Genomic DNA, 12,620 nt, shown 5'->3' with positions numbered 1-12,620 from the left:
CACATGGATTACCCTCAAGATACACATCTATGGGAAGTGTGAAGGTAATATTGGATAGAAGGATATCTGAAGTACAAGTCAGTTGTAATGGAGTCTCAGCCATCTTCAGGCAGCATTAGAACATATAGGAAACTTCAGCATTTTCTCATGTTACACAAGGGAGCCAGGCCTTTGTTCCTCCTTAAGAGTCAATAAATGTTCTCAGATAAACCCACTAATAAGAGTCATATCCTCAGGTGGTATTTTTCTACATTGTTGGAGTTTTGTTAGGGACACACAGCAGTGAGCTGCCAGCAGTCAATATTCCCAACTGCTCTATGATGGATGCAGTGATGATGAGCATGATTTGGGGATGAGCCTTAATGTATCCACATCATTTTCCTTCCTCCATTCACCCCAGTTAGTATTATCAGAATCACAGTAATTCCAGAGTATTTTGTTCTAACTGACATGGAATATGTATGCTCTGTTTTCAACATTCCTTTTTTCCAGAAGGAAGGAAATGGTATCAGAAAGATGCAATTTTCTCTCACCATAACTCTCAGTGCACATACCTAAGGACCTTTGTAGAGCTCCAGAAATGTTCCAGTCTCTGCTGAAAATCTTGATGTGGCACGTGTAATAACAGCCATAGATTTGCTCTGTCTTTCACAGTTGTAATTAGAGCGAGTCTGAGTCCCACCAGAGAGTCAAACAGGGTGCTCTTCAAGGTCCTGTGGTCACTGAGTTAAGCATTGTAGAGATGAAAATGCAGGGACTGGTTGGGGAGCAGGAAGGAGTCCTTGTTGATCTCCTCAAAGGCAAAAAGAAATGCTAGAACATATTGGTAATCCTCAATAACCACCTAAGCAGAAGAGACAGTATAAGGCAGAATGGTAAAATTATGTTGTTCTAGAGCAACTAATAAGTTAAACCAAGGGAAAGGAAAGGTGTTGGTTTCACATTGCCTTCTCTGAGACTCTCTTGCTCTGGACATATGGAGCTGGAGTGAATAACATTTCAGTCATTTGGGAAACACTGGCATGGAGGAAATTGTGTCTGAACCACAGATGGTTGCAGGGCATTGCAAGAGAGTTATGATGTCCTTAGCTGGATGATAAGCAGTCAACTTGAGAGATTTAGTGTTTTAGGTTCTATAAAGAGGAGGTGCATCAATGTCTGGACAAGATGCAAGATATTCAGTTGTAAGGATCTTGGAAAGGAGTGCTCACAAGCATCTCATAAACTCCTTTGGAAAAACTTGTGTAAATCCCAAACATGATATTCATTTTACCTAGAGCTGGAAGCCAAAATGTGATCATTGCTTTGTTCCCCTGTTTCCTGGAACATACCAAAAGACACCTGATCTACCAGTTGTTAAAATATTTGGGAGAGGAGATGGGCAAGATGGAAGCATAAAGAGGTGTGGAATTGCATTCATCTTCTAGGGCAGCTAGTAAATAACCAGAAAGTGTCTGAAACAACTGAGTGACTTCTGTGACCAGACACACATCATACACCAGTCTGGGATGGGTGGAAGGGCCTACATCATAATGGAGAACTCTGCTCTGTAGAGGCTGATGCCCCTACAACACTAGCATAGAAGATGGTTTTAGAGTCACTTCACCATGGGAAAAAGACACAGTCTCTACTAGGATCAAGGGAATTTAGCTCAACTGAGCTCCAATTGTAGATTTAAATAACAAATTTGGACTGCTGAATACAAAGTCTGAGTACAGATAAGCCCATAGAAGGCAGGAAAGGAGCCCAGGTGTCCTCTTAGCAGAGAGCAGGTAGGGCTGACCAAAGAATAAAAACAAACCAGAGGTCGTTGTAGTTGGCTGAGTGCCAAATATTAGAAAAAGGCTGTTCTCCAAGAAAAAGGGTGCATAAGCCAGGTACCAACTCTGTCTGTTTATTATTGTACCAGGGTCAAAGGGACCAGATTTGAGTGGGATTTTTTTCTTCTTTTTAGCATAAAGAAAGAAGCAGCATTTTTCAGTTGTCAGGACTGCCCCAGACAAGGCCAGAGCTAAGGTATGTCTGAGAGAAAAAGTTAGGTGAAGGATATAATTCCCTGAAGAACACATCTTCCTCAAGAAAGGGGGGTGGGACGGTGCTGCACCAAATGGATGCTTTCATTCAGAGAACCCTGACTCCCAGTGCTGAAAAAGAGAAAAAGTTTATGTCTGCCCATTGCCTCAGCCTCTTTCTCAACCAAGCCCTAGAAGGGGCAGGGAATGCTTAGAAATAAAGTCACCACAACTCTTTATGCCAGTGGGGAAATGCAGACTGACAATTGCAATCTGCTGAGCAGGATAGAAAAGGTACAAAACCAAGAGGCTGCATAGGAAAGATTGGCAACCTGCTGAGTCTCATCCTCAGGAAACATTGATTTTGATTACATTCTCCCCTTGTTAGAAATTTTTGATCAGTTACACAGAAGCTATGCCAGAGGTCTAGAATAAGTTGAGTAGAATGTCAAAGGAGACAGAGAGACCAACACCAGCCAACAAGAATCCCTAGGTAAAAGAGGACGCAACCTCCAGAATAAACAGATCAAGGAAATTAGGTGCTTTGACACCAGCAAAAATTACTGAGTCATACCATGAAACATGAAGATATGGTTCAGTCAAAAGAACAAAGTAACACTCCAAATGAGTTTCAGGAGATTAAAATCTAAATAAAATTGTTCAAAGAAATCTTTTAAATCAAATCAAGAGTTGAAGGAAAATGGGCAAAAGCAATGAAGGATATATAGAAGATAATGAGTGAACTTACAGACAAACTTGAAAGTTTGGAAAAACAAATGGCAGAATTTATGGGAAGGAAAGGCACAATAGAAGAGATGAAAAACATAATGGAGACATACAAAGCAGATTTGAAAGGCAGAAGAAATGGTTAGTGACCTAGAGGTCACAACATCTGAAATGATACATACAAAAGATCAGATTGGGAAAAGGAATGGGAAAATATGAGCAGGGTCTCAGGGAATTGAATGACAACATGATGTGCACAATGTACATGTTATGGGGTACCAGAAGGAGAAACAGGGAAAAGAAACAGAAGGAAAAATGGAGGAAATAACCAGTGAAAATTTCCCAACTCTTTGAAAAAGATAAAATTACAGATCCAAGAAGGACAGAATATCCTAAAGAGAGAAAATCCAAATAAAACTTCTCCAAGACACTTACCAATCAGATTGTCAAATATCAAAAACAGAATTCTGAAGCAGCAAAATAAAAGCAATCCATGATATACAAGTGAAGCTCAATGAGACAATGTGCAGATTAGATTCTCAGCAGAATCCATGGAGGTGAGAAGACAGTGGTATAACATATATATGATATTGAAAGAGGAAAACTGCTAACAAAAAATGCAATATCCAGAAACATTGTCCTTCAATATATGAAGGAAGATTCAAAATATTTTCAGAAAAATAGACACTGAGAGAATTTGTCAACAAGGTACTGGTCATACAAGAAGTTCTTCAGGGAGTGCTACAGGCATATAGGAAAACACAGGAGAGAGAGGTTTAGAAAAGAGTGTAAAAGTGAAGAATATCAGTAAGGGTATAAGGGAAGAGAAAATAAGATATGACATACAAAATCCAAAAGGCAATAAGAAAAAATGGTAGGAGAAAGTACTGCCTCAATTTCATTAATATTAAATTTTAATGGATTACACTCCTGAATCAAAATACATAAACTGGGAGAAAGTATGAAAAAAGAGAATCAAGCTATGTGCTGTCTGCAAGAGATGCACATTAGACCCAGGATGGAAACAGGTTGAAAGTGAAAGGCTTCGAAAAGATATTTCATGCAGTAACAACCAGAAAAGAGTAGGGGTAGCTATACTAATATCAGGAATATTACACATAAAATGTGAATTAATTAAAAGGGACAAAGAAGGACACTATGTATTAATAAAAGGGAAAATTTTCATGAAGACGTAACAAAATATTTATGCACCAAGCCAGAATGCCACAAATACAAGAGGCAAACACAACTCTGAAGGGAGAAGTAGAAACAATTAAAAAAATTTGGAGAATTTAATATGCCACTCTCATCAATCAATACATAGAACATCTAGATAGGGGATCAATAAGGAAACAGAGGGAAAGCAGACATAATATTGACCCTGCAGAAATAAGGAGATAATGAGAAGATACTATGACAAACTATATGCTAATAAAGTAGAAAACTTTGGTGACATGGGCATACTTCCTAGGAAAGGATGAGCAATCACATTGGCTCAAGAACAATAAGAAGACCTCAACAAATAAATCACAAATAATGAGATTGATTCAGTCATCAAAAAGCTCCCAAAGGAAAGTCCAGGAACAGATGTGCTTCACATGTGAATTCTACAAAGCATTCAAGAGAGAATTAGTATCAGTCTGCTCAAAGTCTTCCAAAAACTTGAAAAGATGGAAAGCTACCTAACTCATTCTATAAAGCCAGCGTCACCCTTATACCAAAACCAGGCAAGATTACTACAAGAAAGAAAATTATAGATCAATCTCTTTAATGAATGTAGATGTGAAGGTCCTCAAAATAAATACAATTCAAATCCAGCAGCACATTAATAGAATTGTATACCCTGACCATGTGGAACTCATTCCAGGTATGCAAAGCTGGTTCAGCACAAATAAATCAATTAATGTAGTTCACCACAGCAATACATCAAGCAGGAAAAAGATGTGATTATCTCAATTATGAAGAAAAGGCGTTTGACAAATTTCAGCATCCTTTCCTGATGAAAACACTCAAAAGAATAGGAATAGAATGGACTTTCCTTAATTTGATAAGGCAATATATCAAAAAACCCATAGCTGATATTCACACTCAATGTGGAAGTTGGAAAGCATTCCCTCTAACATTGGGAACAAGCCAAGGATGTCCATTGTCTCCATTACTAATCAGCATTGTGCTGGAGTTCACCTAGAGAACTTAGACATAAAAGAGAAATAGAAGGCATCCAAACTGGAGAGGAAGAAGTAAAACTTTCACTGTGGACATGCCAATTTAGATGTATTATGTCCCCCAAAACTCCATGTTCTTTAAAGCAATCTTGTGGGGGCAGATATATTAGTGTTGACTTTGTTGGATTCCTTTGATTGTTCCATGGAGGTGTTACCCTGCCCATTAAGGGTGGGTGCTAATTGGATCACTAGAGTCATATAAGGAGTTCACAGACAAGGACCTCTGAGCAGCTAGAGTGACATTTTGGAAAGCAACTGAGAGTGACATTTTGAAGAGGAGCTGCAGCTAAGAGAGGTCAGTACACCCCAAACAGCAATATTTGGAGAATGCCATTTTGAAATTCAGCTTGGGAGCAAGCAGACACCAGCCACATGCCTTCTGAGTTAACAGAGGTTTTCCAGATGCCAATAGCCATTGTCAGTGAAAGTATTCTATTGATGACTTACCTTGGACACTTTATGGCCTTAAGACTGTAAACATGTAACAAAATAAACCCCTTTATAAAAGCCAATCCATTTCTTGTATTTTGCATAATGGCAGCATTAGTAAACTGCAACAGTGGAGTGTATGATCCCATATGTAGATAATCTGGAAATATCTGCAGCAAAGATACTAGAGATAATAAATGAATACATCAAAGTGGCAGGGTCCAAGACCAACATACAAAAATCAGGAGTGTTCCTCAACACTAGTAATGGGCTACATGGGGAAGAAATCAAGAAAATTTTGAGAAATAGGAATGAAGAAGGAAGTCTCAAACTACTGGACTTTGACACATGTTACAAAGTTATAGTGGTCAAAATGGCATGGTACTGGCCTAAAGATAGATATACTGATGAACAGAATAGAATTGAGTGTTCATAAGTAGACCCTCTCATCTACAGACACTTGATCTTTGATAAGGCAGATAACGCAATGCAATTGGGTCAGAGTAGCCTCTTCAACAAATGATGTTTAGAGAACTGGATATCCATAGCCAAAAGAATGAAAGAGGAATCCTATTTCACACCTAATACAGAATTAACTTGAAATGTATCTAAGACCTAATATTAGAGCTAAGACCATAAGCCTTTAGAAGAAAATATAGGGAAATACCTTAAATATCTTGTGATAGGAGGTGGTTTCCTAGACCTTACACCCAAAGCACAAGTAATAAATGAAAAAAAAGTAGATAAATATGATGTCCTCAAAATTAAACACTTTTGTGCATCAAATGATTTGTCAAATAAGTAAAAAGGCAGACTATTCAATGGGAGAAAATATTTGGAAACCACAAGTCAGATAAGGGATTAATATGCAGAACATTTAAAGAGATTCCACAACTCAACAACAAAAATACAAATAACCTAATGAAAAAACTGTGCAAAACATAAGGACATGCTTTTTCTGAAGAAGAAATATAAATGGCTCAAAAATATATGAAAAGATTCTCAGCTTCACTGGATATTAAAAAACGCAAATCAAAATCACAATTAGAGATCATCTTAAACCTACTACAATGGCTATAATTTTAAAAATAAAACAGACAATTACAAGGGTTAGAGAGGATGTGGAGAAAGAGGCACACTTATTCACTCTTGGAGGGTATGTAGAATAGTGCCAACCCTCTGGAAGGCAGTTTGGCAGCTCCCCGGGAATCTAAGTACAGAATTGCCATATAATCCACTAATCCCATTACTAGATACATACTCTGAGTAACAGAAAGGTAGGAAAAGAAAGGACATTTGTAAACTGATCATTATAGTGGCGTTATTCACAATTGCCATGAAATAGAGAAAGCCCAAATGTCCATCAATGGACAAGTGGACAAACGAATATTATGCAACTGTAAGTCAATATAAAGTCACAGAACATATAACAACATGGATGATCCTTTAGGACATTATGCTGAGTGAAATTAGCCAGAAACAAAAGGGCAAATACTCTATGGTCACATTAATATGAGATAACATTAATAAGCAAACTTTGAGAGTTAAAGCTGAGAACACAGGTTATCAGGATATAGGAAGAGGGTAGTGATCAGGTATTTGATGCTGAAGGAGTATAGAATGTTCAACAGAATTGATTGTATAGATCAAGATATGGATAGAACAATACTGTGAGAATGTGGTACAGCATTGTAAATACACTGAACAAAGGTGACTGTGAGTACTCACATTTGAAAAAGGAAGGCTAGGGTCATGTATGACACCAGAAGGAAAGACAGAAGATAAAAATTTGGACTAACTTAGTGAAACAGTGGACAATGAAGTTGATTAAATGTACAAATACAAGAATGTTTTTAGATGATGGAGAACAAGTGAATGTCAACTTTGTAACATGTTGAAATGGGAAGAAAAAAGTCACTGACTTTTTTTAACTTAACTGACTTTTTAAAAATTTATTACACACCTATTCAAAGCAGCCTGGGATTGTTCCAAGGACAGACATATAGACAAATGGAATTGAATTTCAAGTTCAGAAAGAAGCCTTTTTGTATATGCCAAATTGATTTTGGACAGGACTGCCAAGACCAGTCAATGGGAAGCAATGAGTCTTTTCCATATATAGTGCTGGGAAAGTTGGATGTATATATGCACAAGAATGAAAGTGAATCCCTACTGTACTGGTTTGTATATAATATGTCCCCCAGAAGAAGCCATGTTCTTTGATGCAATCTTGTGGGGTAAGACTTATTGTGGATTAGGTTGGAACCTATTGGTTCAGCGTTTCCATGGAGATGCGACTCAATGAATTGTGAGTGAAATGTTTGATTGGATAATTTCCATGTAGATGTTACCCCACCCATTCAGGGTGGGTATTAGTTGGATCACTGGAGTCATATAAAAGAGTTCACAGACAGAAGGACCAGAGCAGCTAAGAGTGACATTTTGGAGATCAACGGAGAATGACATTTTGGAGACAAGCTGCAGCTGAGACAGACACTTTGAAGATGGTCATTGGAAGCTGATGCAGACATTTTGGAGAATGCCATTTTGAAATGCAACCTGGGAGCAAGCAGACACCAGCCACATGCCTTCCAGCTAACAGCAGTTTTCTGGATGCCTATGGCCTTTCTCCAGTGAAGGACCCCTATGGTTTATGCCTTACCTTGGACACTTTATGGCCTTAAGACTGTAACTTTGTAACCAAATAAACACCCTTTATAAAGACCAATCCATTTTTGGTAATTTGCATAACAGTAGCATTAGCAAACTGGAACACCTACCTTACACCATATACAAATATTACCACAAAACGGATCAAAGACCTAAATATAAGAAGAAAAATTTTAAAATCCCAGGAATGAAACATAAGAAAATATTTTCAGAATCTTCTGTTAGGTCATGGATTCATATAATGTATACCAAAAGTATAAGCAACAAAATAAATGGATAAATGGTCTTCATCTATATTAAAACTTGCATGAGTGAAAGAGTTAAGAACTTAAAAAGACAACCTATAAAATGGCTAAAAATATTTGGAAATCATAAATGTGATAAAGGTTTAATACAGAATCTGTAAACAATTCCTACCACACAGCAACAAAAAGGTAAACAATCCAACTTTAAATGGACAAAATACTTGAATAAACATTTCTCCAAAGAATGTATGCAAATGTCAGGTAAGCACATAAAAAGATACTCATCTTCATTAGCCATTAAGGGAATGCCAATCAAAACTACAATATGTTATGTGTTCGCACCCACTAAAATGGTTACAATTAAAATAAGGAAAATAACAAATGTTGGCCTCAATGTGGAGAAATAGGAATCTTTATATATTTTTGTTCAGAATGTAAAATGATGTGGCTGTTTGTGGCTACTTCTAAGACAGTTAAATATTAATTGCTATTTGACTGTCACCTCACTTCCAGGTATATACCCCTAATTATTGAAAGCACAAATTTGAACAATTATGTGCACACCGGTATTCAGAATGTCATTATTCACAATTGCCAAATTGTAGAAGCAACCCAAGTATCTGTCAAGTGATGAATGGATAAGCCAAATGTTATCTCTACATAAAATGGAATATCATTCAGCTCAAAAAGGAATGTAGCTCTTACACATGCTTAAACATGGATGAATCTTTAAGATATCCATTTTTATGAAATAAGCCATACACCAAAGTAGAAATATTGCATGTGCTCAATCATAAGAAATAAATAGAATGTGCAAATTCATATCCAGAAACTAGAATACAGGTTACAAGTGCCAGGGATGGGCTTGGGGAATGGGGAGTTGATGCTTAATTTGTACAGAGTTTCTGTTTGGGGTGATGGAATAATTTTGGTAATGGTTGGTGGTGATGATAGCACAACATTATGAATGTAATTAGTATGACAGAATTGTATATTTCAAAGTGGCTAAAAAGGGACATTTTAGGTTATATTAGTAGTATCATAAGAAATTTTTTAAAAAAAGCATAGAATGTCCAACCAAAACTGTGAACCCTAAGTTAAACTATAGGTTATCATTAATAGTATAATAATTATAATACTATTCCATCAACTTAACAAAGGTACTAAAATAATGAAAATATTATTTAAAGGGTAAACTGTAAATGGGTGTAGTGGGATATACTGGAACTCTGTTCCTTCTGCATGGCTTTTCTATACTAAAACTGCTCTAATAAAAACATGAAAAAAATATGTTCTGTGACATAAGCAAGACACATAACAAATACTTATAGTTTCACTTTATGAAATATCTATAAATTGCAAATTCTTTATAAACAGACTGAAGATTAGAGGCTGAAAAAGTGGATAAATGGAAGGGTTGCTATACAGTCCTTATAGATTTGTTAATTTCATAATAAAATTAATTTTCAAATTGATACATTGGTTTTTTGTATTGGAAAAATGAGCATGGATTTTAGGTTAAGATCCTTGTAAATTGGAAGTTAGAATAGAGGGGTGGTCAACACAGCTTTTCTGCTGCATGGAGCCATTGTCTGCAGAAGGGGGAAGGCAGCTGGCTTCTTAGCAGACCCTGAGGAGCTGTGCTTCATGGCCACCCAGCATGATGCCCTCTCCATGCCCAGTTGTAGGTGCCTGGTGCTGCCGTGAACTCCACAGTCATGAGGATTCATAGCAAAGGACATTCCCAGGGTGAAATACAAGTCAAAAATGAAAAAAAAAATCAGGCCATTTTTGAAATCTCTAAAAACTGATAACAAACCAGAAAAGTTCAAATATAACCCACTTTGGGGAGAAGTATTTTACCTGGAATTCTGTCACAATATCTAAAAGGCTGCAGAAAGATCTTGGAGGGTGAGTTGAAGATTTTCTCAGCAAAGATATCAGCACTCTTATTTCAAATTAAAAGGAAGCAAAATTTGCACAATCCTTGGGTAGCATTTCTCCTATACCAAGTCCAGAATCTGTGCATACTGCAGAAACCACTTCACCTCATCCCAGCCATGATGGAAGTTCATTTAAGTCTCTAGACTCAGTGTGTTTAAGCAGAGGAAAATTAGTTGAAAAAGCTATCAGGGACCATGATTTTATTCCTACAAATAGTATATTATAAAATGCCTTATCATAGGGAATAAAAATTCTTCATATTGATGACATTAGTTACTACCCTGAACAAAAGAAAAAAGAATTAAAATTACTCAAGAAATCAAGCACTTCTGTAAGAGATGTGGGTAAAGAGCTGGTGCACAGAAAACAAGAGCAGGTAAACTGAAAAAGCCTTTTGTAAAGGTGGAAGATATGAGTCAACTTTATAGGCCACTTTATCTTCAGTTGACCAACATGCCCTTTATATATTATTCTATTCACAAGCCCCGTAGTCCATTCAATGTGGATAAACCATCTATCATCCAAAAGCAAACTCAGGTTAAAACAAGAATCCAAACAGATGGTGATAAATATGGTGGAACCACAATTCAACTTCATTTGAAAAAGAAGGAAAAAAAGGATATTGTGAATGTTGCTTACAGAAATATGAAGATCTTGTAACTCATCTTCTAAGTGAGCAACACAGAAACTTTGTACAGAGTAACCAGTATCAAGTTGTTGATTATATTGTATCTAATTTAGTTTTTGATTTTGTGGAATATGAAGGTGACACATCCTAAAAGAAAAGAATAAAATACTGTGTTGGATCCCTTTCTCCTTTTACTGCAAAGAAGATTAGCCAAGAGAACACCTGGAACTGCAGTATATTTCTCAGAATGACTTCAGGGAAAATAAAGTTGTGCAGATGATCAAGCAAAATGTCCTGTGTAAAGAAATCCAGGAACCTGAAGAAAAATTTATGTTTATTTCAGAACCCATCCCCTGCCCTTCAAGTGAACTGAGAAGACTTGATGAGAAAAATACTAACAAATATTACATGTTAAATCCAGCTGAAAATGACATAAACCAGAATTTTACACAGCTACTTTCCCATAAAAACAAAAAAGAATACATATTTGATGTTTCTGAACACAAATGCATTATAAATGAAAGTGACTTAAAAGAACTGAGGGTAGGTAAGTGTCCCTGTGGGCTACAGGCATCTATACAATTTTCTAATTTCAATAAGAATAGTAGTGCATCTCAACTGAAACAACAGATTCTGTGCTTTTTCCAGCAAAGGAACTGAAGGAAAAAGACCTTAATTCAACATTTGGTCATGATTCTGATCTCATAGCAATAAATAGTTCACAAGAGCACCTAACATTTCAGGCAAACACTCCATCCCTTGGCCCTCTTGTGGAACCAAATGACTGTGACACCAAGAATATGGATAGTTTACCTTCCGTTAAAATCCATCAGAAAGTGAAAATATTATTTTGAAGAAATAACAAGGAAAATCTGGAACCAAATGTGGAAACAGATAAGAAAAGAACTGAATTTCTTACTACAGAAGAAGAAAATCGAATTTGTAGTTCACAGTGCAGTCTTTACTAGACTTATTTCAGAGTAGTGAAGAAAAATCAGAATTTGGGGGCTTCCCAATCTATATTGAAAACAGTGGTGTGTATAATGTTTTAGATTTTAAGAGCAAAAAAATTCCAATAAACTGTTGTCAATGTTTTGTTTTCCCCTTCTACTTCTACATTTACTGGCTTTTAGTCTTTAAAAAATTGTACTTTTCAGAAGTGATAAGTATCATATTCTTGAAATTTTTATAAGCACATATAAAATTCTTAGAATTTTTTAATATGTTCTCTTTTATTAAGATTTATTCACATATCATACAATCATCCAAAGTATATAATCCATTGATCACATTATCATCATATAGTTGTTCATTCATCACCCCAATCTATTTTTTTAACATTTTCCTTGTACCAGAAAAAGTGAAAGTAAGAATAAAAAATTAAGAATAAAAACAGAACACCCAAATTGCCCCCCACCCTATTTTTCCTTTTGTTTTTTTTTATTTTTTATTTTTTTGCCCCTGTTTTTCTACTCATCCATCCATACACTGGATAAAGAGGAGTGTGGTCCACATGGCTTTCACAATCATATTGTCACCCCTTGTAAGCTCCATTGTTATACAATCATCTTCAATATTCAAGGCTACTGGGTTGTAGTTTGATAGCGTCAGGTATTTACTACTAGCTATTCCTATTCACTAAAACATAAAAAGAGTTATCTATATTGTGCATAAGAATGTCCACCAGAGTGACCTCTCAGCTCCTTTTGGAATCTCTCAGCCACTGAAATGTTATTTCATT

General features: G+C 36.3%; 1 pseudogene; it reads left to right on the top strand.

Annotated features, from left to right (window-relative positions):
• The first annotated feature begins 8,551 nt into the window (after positions 1-8,551).
• Positions 8,552-12,012, top strand: LOC119525334 (annotated as a pseudogene).
• Positions 12,013-12,620: the final 608 nt, after the last annotated feature.

This window comes from Choloepus didactylus (assembly GCF_015220235.1).
Source record: "Choloepus didactylus isolate mChoDid1 chromosome 25 unlocalized genomic scaffold, mChoDid1.pri SUPER_25_unloc1, whole genome shotgun sequence".
Classification (NCBI taxonomy): Eukaryota; Metazoa; Chordata; class Mammalia; order Pilosa; family Megalonychidae; genus Choloepus; species Choloepus didactylus.
The sequence above is the reverse complement of the archived record's forward strand: the minus strand, read 5'-3'. Positions and strand labels throughout refer to the sequence as shown.